Here is a 22,392-nt window from a genome sequence, read left to right as displayed (position 1 = left end):
TATACAGCTTCCCTCTTCAAATATTTTGTACCAAAATACCCATGGCCTACATTTCTGTGGAGGCCATATATGGAAAGCAATGAGATAATCAAAAAAATTCCTTTAGTTATTTTGCCTCTTGCCTTACTCCATCTAATACTAGCCTGTTGATTTTCATTCTCTTAATTTAATTGGTTAATGTGGTTAAGACTTAAGTCTAACTGACTCAGGCAAATTTTTGTATCTACTTATAAATCTGCTGTTTTTATGAGAAAATAAATGTCAATAAATCTTCTGTCTTATAAAAATATATTATTCATCCAATAAGCATATGAAAAGTACAAAAACTTCTTAGGACTTATTGTAAATCACATATCTATATGCCATATATGATATTCTAAAATAGTATACTAGTATGAGACTAGTTTAGAATGTCTAGGTGTCAAAATCCAGATTTTTTTTTTAGAACTGAAATGAGATTAGATTCAATGCCAGTTTTTTATATAAAAAAGTAGTTAGAAGACACTTTAATGTTTTTAAGTTTTTTTCAGGGAGGAAAGTCTTTCTAAAATTTTTTATTAAACTTTCTTAAAGAATATCTACAATGACAAATGCTGAATTCAGGATGCATGAAGAATCATGAACAGAAATTATAAATTTTGAATTTCATTTTAGAAATATGAGATATGTTTTTATGAGCCCCTATTGGCATTGACAATTCCTGATGTGGACCATAAAACAACTGGGGCTTACAAATTAATTTATAAGTAATTACACCCCAGGTTTTTAGATATTTAATTCATATGCAAAAGTTGACTGCACATTGATGCAGTTTGGATGTACAGTTTGTTATTTTATATTCCTCTGAAGCATCAAGCATCTATAGCCCAGAAAACTCTGGATTTACTAAGCATATGGTACTGGAAAAAATATAATTTTATGCCTTAAGTATTTTCAACTTAACTCATCATTGTATTAACTATTAGTTTTTCTTTCATTTCTCAAATAGTTGTGCATTTTGTGATAGATTTGTAAACTATCTGTAAGGAATCTTTTCACTGGAAACTTCTGAGTTATCTTTAAAGTGCAGACAAAATGATTTGTGGGAGTTTGGGTAGTGCTATTTGTTTTTATTAGATTGAATTACAAGGCTCATGTTGTCCTTATGAGATAGATCTAAAAGCAGCTCACTTTTGTTCATTAAGGTCAAATGAATGTCTTGGGATATACCCCTACGGACAATCCTGAGTTCTCATCAGCACAAAGCACTTCTTGTTACAGAGAGAAATGTTTTGATTCATTATTTCAGGAAAGGATGCCAAGGAAAAAAGCAGCTGACTTACAACAGCAGTTTGCACATTTCCTGGGCTGTTGGAATGTATCGTGTATTCCATTTACATTGCACCTGCCTCAGGCACAGGATATCACTGCATAAGAGCAAACAAATATGTTGGCAAGTAACAATATGGTGTATGTGGTTGTAGGTGAGGATGCTATCCAAAGGCAACTGATTCTGTTGTGATTCAGAGTAGACTGCAGACAATGCTAATCAGCCACAGTTCGTCATAATAACTTGTGTGTATCTAAACTCTTATACATTAGTAGAGTGTCATATTGAACCATATGAAATTGCTGATATTCAACTGTTTTTTCTTAACTTATAAAACTGGAATTTTATGTAGTTTAATCTAATACTTTCACATTTATTATTCCCCTTCGGAAGGCTACCCTCCATGCTTTAAAGCACGTTGGATTTAGAGCCAGTGGCCTGGGTCCGTGTCACAACTTACATGCCACTTGCCTGCTGGGTGACCTTTACAAATCCATTAGAGATTGAACAGTGACATGTGGGAACAAGAAAAATCTAATTCATGAACTATTTATCAGTTTTTTGACTAATAGTTACTGGATAGAGAGCCTTCTTCACAGGGGTGATATGAAGTTGCAGTACCATAATGTATTCAAAAAGGCTAACAATTCAAAGGTGTATAATTATTAACATCATGACACGTCATCAAGAGGAGATTGTCAGGTAGGAAGGGCAGGTATCATTATCCTTATTTTGCCGTTGGAGAAACTGAAAGTAATAAAGGTGGCTGAGGTGACTCAGCAGGTCATCAATAGAATCTAAGACTTGCCACTGTTGCTCTTTTAAGGGTACCCTGTGGTAGTGCTCTCAGTGTCATGTGAGTGTGAACACTGCTCTAACTGACCACAGCAGCATCACCGGGACATCCCACCAGTGAAAATGCCCATCTCTGTAATGTCACATCACTGTTCTGCAAAGTCACGAAAATGTAGGATACCTGGCAATGAGTCCTTTCAAAATCTTTGTTTTTCCCCTTCAAAAACTGTATTAGGCCAGATGCTGACTCATGCCTGTCATCTCAGCACTTTGGGAGGCCGAGGCAGGAGGATTGCTTGAGTCTAGAAGTTTGAGACCACTCCGGGCAACAAAATAAGATCCCATCTCTCTGAATAAATACATCAATAAAATAGTAGTTGGGCATGGCAGCACACACCTATAGTGCCAGCTACTTTGCAGGCTGAGGCAGTAAGAGCCCTTGAGCCCAGGAGTTTGAGGTCACAGTGAACTATGATTGTGCCGCTGCATTCCAGCCTGGGTTATAGAGAAAGACCTCATCTGTAAGGCAAAACAAAACAACAACAACAACAACAACAGAACTGTATGAAAAGCTTTGGTGTTTTTGTTCCCCCCACATAAAGAAAACCTTCACATTGCAACCATGAGAGGCACCGTGTAGGGTGGTTACTGTCATTCCTATTATATGACTGAGAAAACAGGCCCAGTGAAATCCAAAGTACCTGGTCTGAGATGTGGCAGGTAGGGATGAGCAGCTGTGAGGAAAGCTAGTTCCTTCCAGGTTGAAAGCCTGTACTTCTACTGCTAAAATGCTCTGTTCATTCACCTTGGACCTGAAGCAGCTCACAACATAGTTAATTGCTTTGGGCAATCATGATACCCATACATGAAACAAAGCATTATTCAGTGGTAACATAAGAAGCACATGGGCAAGATTAAAACTGAATACAGTGAGATCCAGAATTTAATATTGGATGGTAGAGCAAATACTCCCGTGGAGAAAGAATACAGTGACTTTTTTATAGACACCTTTTAGAAAAATCTCAGTGCAGTATTAATCTGAGTCTACTTAAAGCACCTGACAACTATATACAATGTAATATGATTGGTTCTAGGATAGTTTTTACTCAGGTAAAGTAAGTCATAAAGCCAGTTTACATTGGAATTCATATATAACATTCCACCTTGACCACCCACCCCCCTACTTCTTATCACTTTCCCTTTTTATTCTTAGTGGTAAACTTCCTGTATAAGATCTTGAAGTTACTACGGTTTGCATGCAACATTCAAGGATTTCATATGAGGACTGCTTTAAGGCAACTTGCTCAGATCTCTTCAGGATGACTTCCCAGTTAGTTTCAGTTTCTCTCCCTGCACTCACACTATGAAAGAGCATGGCACCTCTCAGGAAGTCTCTGTAATGCTACCCCTTCTTCAGCTCTGAGTTGTTGGTCCTGGGTGAAGATCACTTGTTCCATTTTTGACCCAGATACAGGCTGTTGGAACCTGCATGGAAAACTAAAGCAAGCTCTGCCGAAACCGTCATTATCTGAGGCAACCAGTGTTCTCTGGACTCAAAAGTAAAACCTTGGCTAACTTTGCTTTTCTGTTAATGAAAAAATTCTCCCAGCTACCTGGACATTTTCTTTCTCGTAAGATTTCATCTAGAGTGGGATCTGTCTTCTGGCCTGAGGCTACCTACTTCTGGCTATGATAAGTAACTACTAGGAACTTTCCTCCTTTCATTTATTCATCATGAATAGTGAAGTACTTAAGATTGTGGATTGAGTGTCAGACTGCCTAGTTTTGAATCCAGGTTCTTCCACATATTAGTCAAATGGTCTTAGGCAATTTTTTGGGCACAAGTGTCTCTGTCCACCAAATGGAGGTAATATCCTACCTACCTGATACAAATATCATGAGATGAAATAGATTGATAAATTAAAAATGCTTAAAATATTGGACTTACCTGTCTCCAACCTCATTGTCAAGCCACAAACAATTCAACACTTACGCTGTGTCCATAACAGACCCCGAATATTCCATGCATCTTAGCCCATGTTCAAAGTGCCTCATTAGCTTGGAATTCCTTCTTACCACCTCCACTTATTAAAGTTTTATCCACATTTCAAGATTCTATTCAAATCCCACATCTTACTTAAAGAACTTCCACCTTATGCATACCTAATTCTTTTACTATTAATATAATAGCACTTATACTAAAATGTATAATGACGTTTATATATACCAAAATAAGTATACAAATATATATAATTATACTTAAAGGTACCTCAATAAGTATTTATACATATGTGAGTGTATGTGTCTGTGTGTTTGTAAAGGCATATATACACATGTATGTATGTGTGTATGTATGTACCTGTATATCTGTCTATATACCAATTGATTTGACAGTCATTCCTTACATGACTATCATGGTTAATGTACCCTGTTACATGGAAGATATGAAGTAAATAAGACATATTTTCTGCCTATGAAGATTTAATATTATGGAAGGAAGATTTTTTAAAAAGCAATATATATTATATTATACTGTAAAACTGACTTGGATGATATGCAAGAAATATCTAACATATACACACATATATACATATTTGTATAGACATGTATTTATAAATGTATAACTAAAATTTGATGAAACATCAGATTTCTAAGATAATTTCCAAAATTTCATTTTATTTCAGAACTGGTAACTGCGATCAGTATTAAGTAACAAATTATTGCATTTCTACATATCCTAATCAAACCAAGGCTTGTGCCCCAAGATTGTTCAGACTTGCATACTCCAATGATTCTAACTTTAAATTTAGAACTGTCTCATTCTGATGGCATTGCCAGCTTTCTGCTTCTAAGCTTTTCACATACCTTTGATAGACTTTGTTGACTGAAAATGTTCTTTGTAACCTTTGCCATGTGTGTCTACAGCAGAATCTTTTTTATTCTTTTGCATTTTACAGATAATAACTTCTTGTCTCTTGGTCTGGGAACAATGTGGAATAAAAATTGTAACAAATAATTTTAGAAGACCTGATTCATCCAGATTTAACTGAATACGATTGTTACTATGCATTTATACACTGACAATTCAATTGATTAAGCTTACTTTTGATAAACTCTATAAGTTGACTTTAGATTGCATTATTTGACCTTTATTAGCTCCGTTGTCTTCAGTAGGTCTTAGCAAGGAAGTTGAGTTTGTTTAGAGTCATATATATATATTTACTGAAAGATCATTGTTTTGGTTTCTGTTTTAAAATAATATATCAACATTACCCAGATGATTAGTAAGAAAATTGGACGGAGTACATAGAAGTGTTTGTTAAATAGCTTACTCTAAAAAGTATGCAAACCTCATAGCTTTTAAGATGTTTTAAAAAAGTCTATACTAGAGAGAAAAAGAAAACAGCTAACAATTATTTCATTGCAAACTGGATCCTTTTTCTTTAGCTAGGTCTAGATGATTCATACATTAATTAATAAAAATAGCATGTATAATATGATCATGTTTCATATGGTTACATTTGCATCTATCTAATCTTTCTATGTATCTATCATCTATATAACTTCTCTTCTTCTGACTGTAAATATGTAGAGATAAATACTTGAAATTATTTTCACAAAATGATGATAAAAGTTATTTCTTGGTGGCTGAATATAGAGCAATTATTTTTAACTCTATTAACCCTCTGTTCTGATAGTTTTTATTATTTGATATATAATAAACATGTTACATATTTTTATTATTTATTCTAAGAAAATTAGCACATTTATCTCTATGAGGTTTTTAATCCTTTTCAAAGGAGAAAAACTAGAAAACTTCTTTATAACATGTTAGTATTGAAGACAGAAACACTTGGGCTTGAGCATAAGTGAGCATCTAGTTTTGATGAGACTCTGAGAGAAATGTTTGTGAGTTTTGATGTCTTTTCTCTTTAGAAAAATACTCCTTTATATAATAATTATGTACAAAGCACTGGGTACTTATGCTTATGCATATATACTGTTGGCTAGGAAGATGCTCTGCAAATAGAATGATTTGTCATTATGTACACGTGCATATCTATGCTTAAAAATAGCCATTTGTGTTTATCACACACCTTTCATCTGTTAGATGCATGAGGATATTGGCAGTATCTTTGATTTTAAGCCCTTTCCTTTACCTTGAAATGGAGTTGAAATGACTATTATTTATTTATTTATTGAGACAGAGTTTAGCTCTTGTTGCCCAGGCTGGAGTGCAGTGGTGCGATCTCACCTCACTGCAACCTCCACCTCCCGGGTTCAAGCGATTCTCCTGCCTCAGCCCCCCAAGTAGCTGGGATTACAGGTGCCCACTACCATGCCTGGCTAATATATATATATGTATTGTATTTTTACTAGAGATGGGGTTTCACCATGTTAGCCAGGCTGGTCTTGAACTCCTGACCTTGGGAGATCCACCCACCTCAGCCTCCCAAAGTGCTGGGATTACAGGCATAAGGAAATGAGACTTTAATATGAATTCTCTTTTCCATGACTCAATGCTTTCTCTTGCTTTTAGCCCTTTCTGGTCCCCATCTGACTGACTTGCTATTAGTGAACATAGAACTCTTTCTGCATTCCAAGTACTCAAATGGCCAGAGTAGATGGACCAGCTCATTCTCTCTTTTATAATTTTCTCCTCTTATTATCATTAGTGGGAGATCAGAGATGTGCATTAACTGCATAGGCAGCTGTGGAAAACAAGAAGAGGTCCAGTCCCTATGACATCTCCAATAAAACCATGAGACTCATGCAAGGTGGAGAGTATTTGTATGTTGTGGTCATAGGAACCTGAATGACTTATGAACAGTTGCGGAATTCTGTATTCATTTTTATTAACTTTAATTATAGGAGCACTATAAAATTTTCTCATTCTATGTTGCGTGAAAAATGCAGAAGTTAATTGCTCCTGACATTTAATTGGTTTATGCTTCCCTCTAACACAATCTTGTACTGCAAGAGACAGGGAAAACTAGTTGGCATATTTCTGCAATTGCAGAGGATTATACACCAAGAAATTAGTCTTTTTGTTAGTTCTAGCAGTGAATTACAAATGCAGTTTCAGAAGTGTAGGGAGAGAAATAAAATCTGTGCGTCTACATTCTACATATGCTAAAAGACTGACAGGGGCTTCCCTGAATGCTTTGTATGACTTTGCCAGAATGGCTGAGATTTTTTCATTATCATTGTACAGATTTAAAGGCGACATTTTTTATACCTTTGTGAACATGTCAGGTTGTTTACCGTTTCTGTTACAAGCCATCTGGACCCTTCATAACCTTTTCATATATTTTTTCAAATATCATCTGGCATAAAAAGCATAAGGTACCTTGCTGTTACCAATTATAATACATGATGGAAGAAGTTGGATTTAGTGTGGCATAGTGCCTCTGATTTCAAGAGTGGCGAGACGCTCTGGAAAGCATCCATCTCCTGTGATATGTTCTGAGCTTGAAGGGAGAAAATGATACATGAAGTACAAAAAGCCAATGCTAATTTCCATTTGACACAATTATGGAGTAATGGTGCATATACAAATAGCAAGGCACTATGTAAGCATTATGGGATGTGTCATGATGAAGGTGGCAGGCACCTTGCCCTCAAGGAGTTTGTAATCTAGAGGAGGAAGGAGGCCTTACATGGGAACTAAATGCAAGGCTGGAAAGTGCATAAGGCTGAGAGAGTGCAGACGGAGAGAATTGCGAGAGCGTGGAGAGGTGATTAGGGAGGCTGTACAATGCTGCTATATTACAAAAATAGAACTGAACTGGCAGTGGGGAACATCTTTTTGAAATGTGAAGCCTGACTTGAAAAGAAGCAGCAGGACCATAGCGCAGCTCCGTCTGCATCATCTATCATTAATTCTTCCCTTTCAAGTTTTATAGGACCCCAGAAAATTGATTGAGGAAGATCTAAAAGAAAACAAATGGTCAAATTTTGTTATTTAGTTCAATTGCCCCAGGTCCTGAAAATTATTTAAAAACAAACAGATTGTCAAAGGCTAAGAACACTTATTAGAGCTATTTTTTTTTATTATTCATTAAAGACTTCAAAAGCTAGAAATCACAATTCTGCCAGGTTAAGGAAAAAGAGAGAAATCCTAATTTCCTCTGCCATTAGTTTTTTAATAAATCCAAAAATGCCTCTGTTGTCTCTTGAGAATGTAGCTCTTCTCCATTTTTACCTAGTAACAGTCACGTAATCTCATACATGAAATAAATAGATAAAATAATAAACATGAAAATGGCCTCTGTAGGCAAACAAGGTAGAGATCATTGTACGAGTACACGCAGCGTTTTTGAGGCTGGAGCAGGCAGGGTGGCTTTTCCCTCAGAAGTTACTTACATCCAAAAGGTTTGCAATGGCCAACTCAAACTAAAGGAAAGTTATAGCCAACTATCTGGGAAGGCATTTCCAAATGGTGCAAAGATGCCAGAAGCAGGAGGCAGGCCCAGGTTTTGGTTAGGGGAGATGGGGATAGAAGGTTGAGTCAAAGACCAAGGTGGTTTTCATCCTATATAGTCACAAGCAGTGGGTCCAACACATTCACAGGTGCAACCTCTCCGCCAGATCCTCCCCTGAGTTCAGAGTCACCCAATAGATCCTTGGAGCTGCTAGCCCATGTCATAAGCTCTAACACAAAAAGTCCTAGGATGACGACAATGTTGTATGTAGTAATTCTGTTATTATCTAGTGAAAAATAGTATCCCAGATCCTGTTTCTTTTTTTTTTTTTTTTTTTTTGTTTTTGAGATGGAGTCTCACCCTGTTACCCAGGCTGGAGTATAATGGCGCGATCTTGACTCACTGCAACCTCTACCTCCTGGGTTCAAGTGATTCTCCTGCCTCAACCTCCCCAGTAGCTGGGATTATAGGTGTGAGCTACCACACCAGGCTAATTTTTGTGTTTTTAGTAGAGACAGGGTTTCACCATGTCGGCCAGACTGATCTCAAACTCCTGACCTCATGATCCACCCTCTTCAGCTTCCCAAAGTGCCGGGATGACAGGCGTGAGCCCTGGTGCCTGGTGGATTCTTCTTTGTATTGCTTTTGCTGATCACTGGCCAGTCACATGCATAGAGACAATGCTATTTACCATCATGTTCAGGATGCAGCACAGGGTGTTGGAGTCCAGTGCATTTAGGAGTGTGCAGTTTCAGCTCTGCCCACTTGAAGTTCATGGGGCTGAGTATCACGGCCCACAAGATATACAGAAAGCAGGTACTGGCAATGCACACACCTCTGCCCACTCTGTGAACATAGAAAACAAGTTTTCATCCAATGTCACTGAGGAAATATTTCAACTTCAAAGCAGCCATTGTCTGTAGGACTCCATTACAGAGTATGACCAAGGAATTGTCTACAGTCATGTGTTTGAGAATCAAATCTGTGGATCTTAATGTGCACCTGGTGGAATAAAGGAAACTAGAACATTAAAGAAGAAAGACATTTCCTAGGAATCCAACTATAATCTGAGATAAGAAGATCATTCCTATTGCCAAATACCTCAGGGCACTTGTCATTTTTCAGTGACTTTTGTTTCCATTTAGAGTGAGAGAATCCTGCATAGAAACATGAAGTCTGCTTTAACCTGAAATTTGCTTGTTCACTTATTGTTATGTCCAACTCCTTAATTTCTTATTAAAACCCATGTTTTCTTCCTCTGAATGTTTGCTATAAAAATAAAAATATATATGGGATTTATATTATTTTCATAAGAAAAACATATACATGCCATATCAGAGTTTTATACATAACAATCCCATAAGTAACAATAATTTCATCAAGTAAGCACTGTGTTATTCCCATTTTACAGGTAAGGAGAGCTTAGGTAAAGGAAGACTGAGTGACATTTCTAAAGTCCCCTCCTTGGAAGAGGCAGAGCCAGGAGTTGACAATGTATTTAACCATTGTGTGTTTCAACTTCTGACAAAGTTGTATTTTTCCAAATATCCACATTATTGTTTGGTTTTGCATACTTTGTACATTTTTAAATAATGGTTGTGCATTTAGGAAAAAACAAGACACCAAGATGGGGATGTTGCATAGATTGGGGAATTGGGTCTCAAGGAAAGAGAGTCAAGAGGAATAGAGCAAGGCTCAGAGCTGGCACACAATTGAAGAAACTCGATCTCTAGACCCAAGGAAAGCCCTGTGATGTTGCTGTTCTGGAATGTCCAGACTGTGCTTACCAGGATGTAGTGGCTCCTTAGAGGCACAGTTCCAGGCAAGCCACGTGATCTTGATCTAACCAGTTAAGGATCTAGGAGAGCATTTCTTAAAGTATGGTCCACAGTCTCCTACACCAGAATACCACAATGTTTGTTAAAAATGCTTATCTCCAGGCCTGCCTGCATACCTTGGAATGGATTTTGGGGCACCTTCCTGGGGGTGACTCTTAATGATACTAAAGTTTGAGAAGCCCTCATTTAGATCATCAGAAGAATGAACACATGGAAATCAATGACCCAGACAAGGCCAAAAATTTTACATGGGAAATCATGGGGCCAGATAGTAACAGTAGGAATTCAGGAGAAATAAAGATACATTTGAGCTAAGAGGTTGGAGCAGGTCTTGAAAGATGTGAAGAATTTTACTCAGTGAAGAGGTGGGAACATTCTTGGTGGGAAAAAGGGCCTCAAATGAAGACCCTTGGAGGAAGTCAGCCTGGCATCATGGAAAAGGCCATGAGCTAAAATTAGGTTTAATGAGGATTGGGTTTAGAGGAGAGTGTTAGCATCTGGTGTGGGCAGAATAAATGTGATGGTGATGTTTAAAAGTGATTCAGGATTTAAAGACTTATTCAGATCAATTCACTTTCAGTGCTACAGGATTGCAAACCCAGAAATCAGTGAATTCAGGACCTTAGTATTGCTACTCTTGCTAAGTCATATTTTCACCTTATCGAATAGATTCTCTTCAGTGCAACAGATACACATCTAATATTAGTGCTATGTGAAATAGGGGGAAAACATAGAAAAGTTATTGAATTGTACAGTTTCTGTGCCGTGAATTTCATGTTCTTATGAACCCCTGTAACTTTTTAATTTAAATGCTAATGCAAATAGCCTGTAAAAGAGACAAGAGGAGAAAGCGCACATGCCTCTCAGAAACCATGTAGACAGGTAGACCAGGTGTCTGATGCGCAATTAAGATATGAAGGGCTGATGGTGGGTGACTGCCATTAGAGGTGTCAGGGATAAGGATGGCAGGTCCGACAACATTCCTAGTAACAGCTGCATATAACTAACTGTGAGGAGTGGCCCTTGCAGTGCCCTTCCTTTAGAAGCCCCTTATTCAAATGTGAGAACAACAGAGATTCCCAGAGTCCAAGGGCTGAAAGTCCCTTTTGCTTAATCCCTATCCTGATCCCAGCCTTGCTGCTGCTGCCCCTGCCTGGCTCAGGCTCTTGAGGGATGGTGTCTTTCCAGCACAAGACGCCGCATCTGCTGCACTTTCTTGAAGCTCACTTCCACAGAGCACAGGGAATCAGGTGATCTTGGCACTTGAGCCTACATTGAATTTGCTTTGAAAAGTTACCAAGTGGTTCTGGCATGAGAAACATTCTTGATTAATTTCCCAGCTTGGTGGTCTCTTGTATTTGCCAAGAACCAGAGAGAGAGACCAACAGAATTGTTAATGTTTTGCTGTTGTTTTGTGTTTGTTTGTTTTGTTTTGTTTTGTTAGTGATCCTTGCAGTATGTGTTTCTTTAGCTCTTACCCCTGCACTCCTTACTCTGCCTTTATGTAAACCCCTAATGGCCCAAAGCCTCAATAGTGACCCCATGAGACCCTATCATTTCTAGTAGAGCCATGTGTTTCAGACCTTTCTGAAATATCTTCTTCTCATCACGTTTTAACAATGTTTTCCTAACACAGAATGATTTCCTTTAAAGAAAACTGGAAAACAGAGAAAAGTGAGAAAATCTTTATCAACATGTAGATAATATATTTGTTGTTTTAATCTTAATTTTTTTAAGCTTAAAAAAAGGGATTAACAAAAAAAAGAGTGAGTGAATCCATGAATAAATGAATGGACACAAATGACAAATAAATGTTTGATTTCATCTCCTTAAGGCCCTGCTAAGTGATTGATTGGCAAATCTCAGAGAACAATTCACATCCAGATGTTTATACCTAAAAATATCCTAATATATTTTCTCTGAGAGATACAGAAAGAATTCTTAGCCTTGTGATAATATTTGCAAGTCAGTGGAGCTCTTAGTCCCCTTAAAAATCACATCAGGATTGTCTACTCTGTTTTATTGGCTTAAATGTCCAGAACATGGCCCAGAGAAGAGCCCGTGACATTTATCTTCTGTATTCAATCCCACTTCATCTGCAAGATGGTAGTTGAGAAGACTGTAGATTGCCCTAGAGTAAGGAAGGATGTACAAACTGCAATGAATGTGCCTAGTAAGTTTTCTCACATTAATTCCGGGATGACACAAAAAGGTTAATTACCAGATGTACAATACACAGACAACTGCTTTGTGAAGGTGGAAGAGAATAGCTAGGAGTCATGTAGAAGAAAAGAAGCGGCAATGGGGTGGGTTAAGAATTAGAGCAACATAGATATCCTATAAAATGGAATACATGAAGAAGGTATAGGTGAACCCAAAGAAGGGTGCAAAGATACAAGAATGAGGAAGGTTGGTCAACAGCCACCTTTCTGCACTAGTCTGTCTTCCAGTGCTTCTCTTCGCCACTGTTTGGAGGGCTTGCCCAGGTGGTGACAAGACCTTCAATTTGCAGACCTGTGTTAGGTAGGACAGAATTGAGCCAATGGATGAGCCACTTAGTGACATTAATTTATTCAACAAAGTGAGTCAGAAAATTGAAAGTTCATCTTGATCCTTTAACCTCCTTTCCTGGGACACATGGATTCATTCACTTACTTCATTAACGAATAGGTGTATGGTACTTACCATGTGCCATGCTCTGTATTAAAGCTTATGGGAAGAGCAAGGATAAATGTTGCTCTTCTGCCTGTAGGTGGCTAACAATCCTTGTTGAAAAAGGCAGAAATGCCCAAGAAACCTATGCAAGGTACTATTGACTGTATACACAAGTACAGAAAAACAATGATAGACAAGTCCTTCAGAGGTAGAGATATTTTCAAACTGGGGGATCTGCAAAGTCATCAGAGTGGTGGGGTTTAAGCTTTGACTCTGGCAGGTGGGAAGGAATTCTGACTGGGTCTGACTATTGGACCATGAAGTGTCTGAAGCACCTGCTTCCTATCCTCAAGAGGTGACTACCTCAGCTCAAGGCCTCTTGACTACAAAGGTCTTCAAATCCCCAGCAGACGAACACAGAAGAGGAAGTGGCTAAGACTGGTTTTCTCCTGTCAGAGAAAAAAAAAAAAAAAGGTTTCCATTCTGTCAGTAGGCAGAGAAAGAATGAGAGAGCAAATTCTACTCAAAAAAATGACAATTGGTTTCTGTTTACACATATGTACTGAGGGTTGTTTTCAAAGGAAAGTTCTGTAATCTATCCTCAGCTGTTGTGGTTTATGGTATTGATGAGTAAGAGCTTCTTTTAGAAGGAAAATAAATATAATGCACAGGAGGGATCTTGAAATGTGTTTTGGGACTGAACCACATTTCCTGAACATGTTTAAAGTGTGACCTTTTCTAATCTTTAAAAGTAAGACAACTTTTTCAAGATTAATATGTTGTGAGTTTAAAATAACCCTCTGGTAATGCTGTATGTGAATGGCAGGAATTTTTTTCCAAGACCCTTTCCCTTCCATTTCAACAATGTTTCTAGGACCAAGAATTGTTTCTTGTTCATCCTTTCTACAGAAAGTCCAGGATATGGCTCAGTGGGTGGTGCGAGTTCAGTAGACTCTTGTTCTGGGCTCCTTTGTGAATGTTGATGAACTTCTATGCGTATGAAAACTGGTTTGCTTATTTTATCAATCTTCTAATTGGATTTGAGTTGCATTGGATCTCACTCTACAAATTTGCTTTAAAACTGAATATTATATTAAAACCTACCATGTATTAGGCACTCGTTGTGTGTCAGGTAGTGTGTTAAGTATTGTATTGCTTAATTTCCACAATCACCCTTCATGCTGGGAGTTATTAGTACCAGTTTGCAGATGATGCATTTGTCTGTTCCCCAGAGAAAGGATCAGAACCAGAACCTTTCTAACTCTAAAGTTCAAGCTCACAACCAGTGAGCCATATTGCCTCACGTACTCCTTCTCAACCATATCCCTTCTTCCCTAAGGGACAAAGTTCATAGAGGAAGCAAAAGTGCTAGAGAGGAAAAGCCATGGGTATTTTAGAAATATTTAGTGCTTTCGTCAAAGAATGACTACACATTGAAGTAGGGCATGGTTTTTCTCCCAATATTTCCTGAGTTAACTTATAGATGTTTTGAGCCACATAGAGCAATGTTAGTGGTAGAGCTAAATCACGCTTTGGCTTCTAATCCAGCCCTCCAACTAGGTAACAGGATCTGCCTAAATCCTAATTAAGAAATTGCCATATTTTTTCTAAATTGTGCAAAGCCCTTATTGAGTTACCTCTGCCAATTCACAATGGGAGAACTGATGGTTGGGGAAATTGGAAGTTCTGATACAGATTATCTGCATGGGGTTCAGATGAGGCCAGTCAGTGGGTAACTTCCTTCTATGTATCAAACCTAAGATTATTGCCAAAGTATCTTATTTATGTTATATTTCTTTCTATTTTTTCCATTAATTTTTTATTATCTCTCCTGTTTTCCTTTTCCTTTTCATTTTCTTTTTATTTGTATAATTTCATGGGGATACAAGTGTAATTTTGTTGCATGCATAGATGGCATACTGGTCAAATCAGGGCTTTAGGGTATGCGTTGCCTGAATAATGTACATTGTACCTATTAAGTAATTTCTAATCATCCATTTTATCCTACCATTTGACAGATAGTGCGGATAAATCTAGATATTTGCTGTGTTAGAAAGTTAAGAGGCTCCACTAGCTTAGGCATAACATTTATAAACTATGTTACAAAATAATACATCGGCAAAACTCATGTAGTTCTGATGTTACTTGTCAATTTTCTCCTAAGGAGATATTAATGAAACACATAGTTCGGTGTGACTAAACTGGTGTCCCTCTTCCCTTTGTGCTTCTGTCATCCTCAGATAGATCCCTAAGTGTCACGGGGCTCTAAGTCTCATGATGATCCATGTCTCCTTGTGTTAGACTGATTCCCTACCTAAACCAGAGCTGACACTCAACTTACAGAGTTTCAGTTGGTATCTGAGGTGATTTCAAGTTTGGTGCTATCATGCAAAGACATCTGGCCACAAGTATGCCATGTGCTATCGCAGGTTCTATGTCCCATTACACATGCATTTATACACTGAGAATGTTATAACTATACTTCACAGCCAGTAGAAAATTGGCAACCTCCATTGCCAATACCTGTAAAAATGCTTGCTTGCAAGTCAGCAGGGTTTTATAGACCTTCCTGAAATTGAATAAGAAAAGAAAAGTAAAACATTTTGGGACTTGGAGGATTCTTCCCACCCTCATTCATTGGGATCCCAGGGAAAAAAGCAAAGTCTTTGGAGGCAGACTGATTTTAAATTCCAACTCCACTCATAGCAATTATGTGACTTTGACTGTGGTGCATTAAGTTCTCATACATAATAGGAAGATAATACCTACCTCCCATGGTTGTTGAAAGAATTTAATGAGTGTTTATTGCCTATGCACATACATTACAGTCAATAAATATAATATTTTCCATCGTCTTTGTGTTTTCTAATTCCTGACATCAAATGTTACCCTAAACATTTGGCTCAAGATCTCACTCTTGTTATCTCAGTGAGGTTCTTCAACACACAGAGAAGCACATAGCAATTCCTATTTCTAAGGCTCATCTTAGAGGTCATTTAGGATTAGATTTGAGTTTATGGCTAAAATGTTGTAGTTTTGGAACAGCTTTCAACAAGCAGCCTGTACCAGCCTGATCAAAGCACTTGTGCATTATGACGGTGGTGAAAAGCTGTGTCCTCCACCCTATCATCTCCATGGCAATGAGAACGTAATGAAGGTAGCTGATTGTGCATGAATCACTCCTTACTAAAGTCAGCTCTAGTGCCAGGAAATTTTTTTTTTTTTTTTTTTTTTTTTTGCATCGTTTACTCCAACTTGACAGCTTGAGCTAAAGCTCTACCCCATTTGACATCTTTAAGAATCTTCCTTTTCCCATTGTAAACTTAAACATACATGGTCATGGTGTAAGGACCCAGTGGGCACAAGAGTTATATCTAGAAAACTGTGTGATGACCAGTTTTACCTATACTGAAAAGGAGTCTATGTTTTCCCAGAAATAAACCCCCAAAGAAAGTGGACAGATTTCCAAACAAATCAATAACCACCCTAGCAACCACGAACAAAAACCCTACCAGGCAAATATCTGTTTAATAGGCCTGATATTGCCTAACACCCACTGAGAGTTCTGAGAAGAGAATTAATTTTGGTTGATCTGCTTTATTTAGTCTTTGTAGAGAATACCTTGTTGCCAACATGTAAATAGGAGAGGATTTACAAACAGCTTGGTCATTGTGCAATTTTATATTACTTTTTCAAATGGCATGTGGAATGTGGCATTATTTCTTTGTTATCAGAGACATTGAATTTGATTATTAGTAACTATTTGTGATCATAATAACAAAAACATCCATTTTGGTTAAAAGTAATAATAAAGATTCATTGAATACTTATAAGGTTTCAAGCACTATTCTTAATTCTTGATATATTTTATCTCCCAAATCCTGACAATATTTCTATGATGTAGGTGCTGTTTTTAATTTGCATTTTTATAGAGAGGAAAACTGAGGTTTAAAAGTTATATAACATGTTCAAGGTCGTAGAACAACTTAATGGTAAATGTTGTAATGTTAACTTACAACACACAGTGAAGTAAGTACTATAATCCAGATCCAATCTCCAAGTCTACGTTCTTAGCCCTTTCACTAAGTATTTACTACTGGAAGGGAAATTAGAGATGACCTAATATCACCTCCTCATTGTAATGAAAAGAAAACTGAAGTCCAGAGAGCTGAAGTGATTTGTCCAAAGTCATACAGCTACCTAGTGCCAAATCCAGAATTAGAACTAAGATCTGCTAATGTTCATTAAGATCAATATATCCCTTTCCCCTACACTACATCCAGGGTTATTTCTCTCTGTTAACTCTCTGATAAGTTCTTGAGAATTCTTTTTAAATCTTTTAAGAGAAGGAAGCAAGAGAGGGAAAAAGGAGGACATGGAAGGAAGGAAAGAGAAGAAAGTAAGTTGAAATTCAGATTTAGATCAGTTATAGCAAACAAAATGTCAGATTTACACAGTGGAGGGTCTGAGTCTGAGCCCTTTGACACAGTCTCATGACAAAGCAGAGGGTGTGCGACTGCAGATATTGAAGACAAATACACTTCCAATGTAAAGGATCATCTGTTTTTAGGATGGTTCCTCTTGTAAGGAAAGATGTTGGCACTTATCAGCTAGTACCTATAAGGCCCCCTGAAGGTGATTTTCTTGCTCCTATCACAATAAATTCTCTCTGTTTCAATCAGGGTGTGCAGGGTCCAAGGCCAAGTTCTTTTCCTCTTTTCAAAGTTCAGTGCCTTCTTCCTCATAGAAATCAGAGAATGAGGTAAACATTTTCCTTCTTTTCTTTTTTTCTTTTGTTTTTTCTTTTCCTTCCTTCTTTCCTTCCTTCCTTCCTTCCTTCCTTCCTTCTTTCTTTTCTTTTCTCCAGTTTTCTCTTCCTTTCCTTTCCTTTCCTTTCCTTTCCTTTCCTTTCCTTTCCTTTCCTTTCCTTTCCTTTCCTTTCTTTTCTTTTCTTTTCTTTGGCACATCTTGTGAAACACTCAAAGTATTATCTCATGCAGCTGATCTGGAACCAAAATGCAAACACTCCACCAAAGTAGCTCTTGTTCAACAAAGTCACGTCTCTAGGACCAAATTGTCTTGGCTTCATGGCTCATGTCTTTATTCCACTTAGCCTGGCATTTTGAATGCTACTGTCCTTATCACTCTCTTTAAAAAATCTTCTTGCATTCCTGTTTTGTCTTCTCTCTCTGCAGCCCTTTCTTTCTCTTTTAGTTCTACGTCCACTAAAATTGCCTCTCTGCATGCACATTGATCAGCTTTCTAATTTATTTCCCTGAGAATATTCATTGCTGCCCTGCTTAATAGCAAGTTGGTGAGCAGAATTATGTTTAATTCAAGCCATTTTCACCAACCCCGTTCTTTGACTTTTTTACATGAAGGCTTCAGAGAGTGTGTCTACTCTGTTAGTACAAGAAAAGTAAACAGACATGTCTGCCCTTGTGTCATAATAAGATTAAGTAAGAATGTAACAAAGGCGTTTGTCCTAATTAAGAGGATACAACACACATAGAAAGAAAGGTCTTAGGCAGACCTAAAGTGAGATACATATGACTTGCAGAAGATTTGTGTTTTAATATGGGCCATCGAAACCCAACAACAATAAATTGTACACCTGCTTTTAGAGTTTAATGGATGATTTAATGAAATGTGCTTTTAATTGAACCATTTACTGATATAAATTATTATTGGCATCATTAGCCGTATTGTTATCAAACTATTTCAGGATCTAAACTTGGTACTAGGCATTTTTTTGTGAGACAGAGAAAGCCATGAAAATTTATTATAATTTTTAAAATCTTTATTTCACTGAAATAAAGCACCAGACAGACAAACCAACAGGAGGCCCTGGCTGTTCAACAAGTAGGTATGTTATTAATCCAACTGTATTTTATCTAACCCCCTGGAAACACTGGTGGGATGCAAAGCATATAATTAACACTGTGGCTAGTAAAGCTATTCATATGTATATAATAGAAGTAATAGACTGCCTTTAAAATACTCGATGACTGAACTTTTCATATTGCAGAACAGAAAAATATGCACATAGATGAATACTTTTATCCAGTCATTTCCTGCCGTCCCCAACTCCTACCCTCTCTTTGGCACTTTACTTCTGCTATCTAAACATCCCCATGCCTTTCTAAAACTTATGTACATTTATACAACACAAAAGTAACTAATTTTTACTGATGTCCATAACTGTGTTTGAGGCCCGTTTATTGAGTGTCTGTTAAGTACTAGGTACTGTGCTAAGCATTTTATGCACAGTATCTCGTTTAGTCTATTCATCAACATATATAGTACGTGTTACTATCACTAATTTACAATGAGGAAACTGAGGCTCAAGCAAGTTATATAAATTGCATTGAAGTACACAGCTGGTAGGTTACAAAGCTGAGATTCACACTGAGGCGTGTGTGAGTGTTTTGCTGCTAATAGATATTACCCTGGAATTTTCTGGAAAAAAAAAATAATCTACCACTTTTTAGGATGCTAAAGCACTCTTTATATTTGATGTTAGAATGATAAGAGCATATTAATGACTTTTTACCATCTAAGTTTTTTTTAACTTAATGTATTTGGCTGTGTGAACGTTTTCTATATAATCAAATGAATTTGTCATGGGCCCCTTTGCGTTTATTTGTTTCTGTATCTGAAAAACAAATAGCAACACAAGACTCCTCTTACATGTTTCTATCAACTAAGCCTAACCGGAAGCACAAAATGGCCATTTTCTCAAATCTCTCCTTTGAGAATATTCTCATTCCATCAGAATAACACTCATCCAAATGGAGCTCCATTATAACAAATCTTAATTTCTATCCAACTCAAAGCAACATTCCTTTATTACCAGAAATAGTCATAGATATGCTGGGAATTCCAAAGTAATTAAAACCTGGCTCCTCCTTTTAAGAAGCTTATAGAGAAGGAAAAGCAGATTTTTCTCTAACAAGTCAAGAGGTGGGTAAGGTATTAGGGGTACAGAGGAATAATGGCTTTTGAGCTGGTCATGGGAGGATCAACAGGATTTGAGAGGTGGATAAGGTATAAGAATATTTAAAGTAGAAGAAAGATACAAGCTGTACAGAACATAAAGCAGATTTTAGCAGAGAATAAAGTATGTGCAAAATATTTGTGGAAGAGAAGTTATACTGAAAAGGTGAGCTAGGATCAAACTGAGCCTGAAGAGCTTTTAGAGTCCCCAAGAGACACCCAATCTACATTCTCTTGGTAGCAGAGAACCTAGGAAGGGTTTTAGACATAAGAGTAATAAGAATACATCTCTTAGAAGCATAACTCTGACAGCCAAGTGAAAGGCAAATGAAAATGAAGGGAAACTGAAGATGGCAGATTATCAGGGGGATACTGCAATGGTTCAGGTAAATGAGGATGCATTTCTGAACCAAGGCAACAGTGGTGAGGGAGAAAAAAGATGTGAATGTAACATATTTTTACAGTACAAGAAAAAATGCATTGGTTAATTGGATGTGAGGTGTAGGGATAAGGAAGAGTCAAGTGTGACTTGGAGGTTCTTGCTTAAGGCAGCCAAGTGGCTGATGATTCTATTTGCTGGGGAAGAAAAAGCTTGGGACAGTGATGAGCCTGGTAGATGACGAATGTGCCTGGGTGCTTTGGGTTTGTGATAGGAATCTATGGAGGATGATAGTAAAAATACTCATTAATTCCCATTTCTTACATATATGCAAATGACAAAGAGGAGCTGTGCAAAATCACTGTGGAATAAGCCAGTTTATGTTTGTAGTGTCCTAGTTATATGGCATTTCCAGTAGGGAATTTCCAACTGAAGTGAAACACATTGTTTAGGAAGAAATAAATGCTGAAATAATGCACATAGTGAATTCATGGATGGAGAAAACACTCTCAAATAATGTTTTTAACTAAGAAAATTCCAGGCAGCACCTAAAAGTATGACTGCTTTCACTAGACACTTTAAATTACTTTCTATAAAACTTCTTGATCCTCTTTCAATGCCCAAATCTTTTCAAAGAATTTACAAACTTTATTTTTGGGTTCTCAGAATGAGTGGTTCAGGTTCACCCCACAGAACTAGAGGGATTAGCCCATCAAAAGATGGACACATATGGAAAGACATTTCCACTTGTCATTAGTACCCTTCACAGTGATCCTCAAAGTGTGATTCCTGGACCAGCAGTACCATTATCAACAGAGAACTTGTTAGACACGTAAATTCTTGGACACTGACCCAAATATACTGAATCAAGAATGCTGGAGTTGGGACCCAGTATGCTGCACTTTTACAAGTCCTCCAGGTGATTTGGAGGCTTGCTACATTGGTGAATCACTGCTCTAGTCCCAGAGGTAAAGATTTATGAAAAAATATGAAAAGCAGTAATAATAAAAAAGGAATAGAACTTTAAAAAAAATCAGCATTCACTTTCTCTTTGAACAAGTGAATGAACATTCATTCCTTGAGGGTGTAACAGTTACGCTCCTATCCCTTTCAATACAACAGATATTTTTGAGAATTCAATTAGTGCCAGGGACTGTGCTGGGTGTAGCATATTCAAAAGGGGAAAAATTCTGTGGATTTTCTGTATTCTCAAAAGAAGAAGAAAAAATAGAGAAAAAGTATTGTTCATCTTAAAGGTAAATAATATGTTGTGGTTTTGAAGAATTAGATGGGCTTGGCTGTTTATGGTTCCAATGCCAGATGAAATGCTCAGTGAACATCCCTGCAACAAGTACAGTGAAGGGTCGTGGCTCCACTCAGCCTGGCCACACATCCTAAATTCCTAGGCCATAGATGTTCCAGAGACACTAGCTTTTTTTCACTAGGCATAATCACCACTTTTCAAGTGTCTCACCAATAAGCTTCATGGAACAGAAATGTCAAGCCCCATTTGATTCATCTTGCACTGCCCATTCTCTCTGAAGGGGATGGCTTTCAGGCCCTCCATCCATCTCGCCTGATGATCCCTTGGAGCTCAGCTGGAGAACTCATCCCTCAGACTCTGACACCTTTGAAACCCAAGAGCATTTTGGTAAAGCGTCAGAAATGTCAGAACTCCCTCTGCTGATTCTGTTTCCTCCTATTTTATCTCTAGCACAGCACACCCTTTGCTGCACTGTTTGCCACTTTTATCTTCTCTCCCTGATGGCTTTTATATATTTTTTGTTCTTTTTCAAGCTTTGAAATCACTGCTGCTCCTTTTTGTCGCCCCTCATCACTAGCTGCCTGTATTTCATTGACCACCACTTATCTCCACCGTATTTCACGCATCTTGTTGGTTCTTTAATAATGCTTGGCTCTCATGATCAGGAGTGGAGAGGCTTAGGTCTCAGGTTTGGCTACCAAAACTGGAGGCTTATCCTGCTGACTTGGGTC

The 22,392-nt window shown here is 37.6% G+C and overlaps 1 protein-coding gene across 4 annotated transcripts in view; it reads left to right on the top strand.

Annotated features, from left to right (window-relative positions):
* Positions 1–22,392, top strand: part of DCC (DCC netrin 1 receptor) — a 1,222,872-nt gene that overhangs the window by 67,083 nt on the left and 1,133,397 nt on the right. The window lies entirely within an intron of this gene.

Source organism: Chlorocebus sabaeus, chromosome 18, assembly GCF_047675955.1.
Source record: "Chlorocebus sabaeus isolate Y175 chromosome 18, mChlSab1.0.hap1, whole genome shotgun sequence".
Classification (NCBI taxonomy): domain Eukaryota; kingdom Metazoa; phylum Chordata; class Mammalia; order Primates; family Cercopithecidae; genus Chlorocebus; species Chlorocebus sabaeus.
The sequence above is the reverse complement of the archived record's forward strand: the minus strand, read 5'-3'. Positions and strand labels throughout refer to the sequence as shown.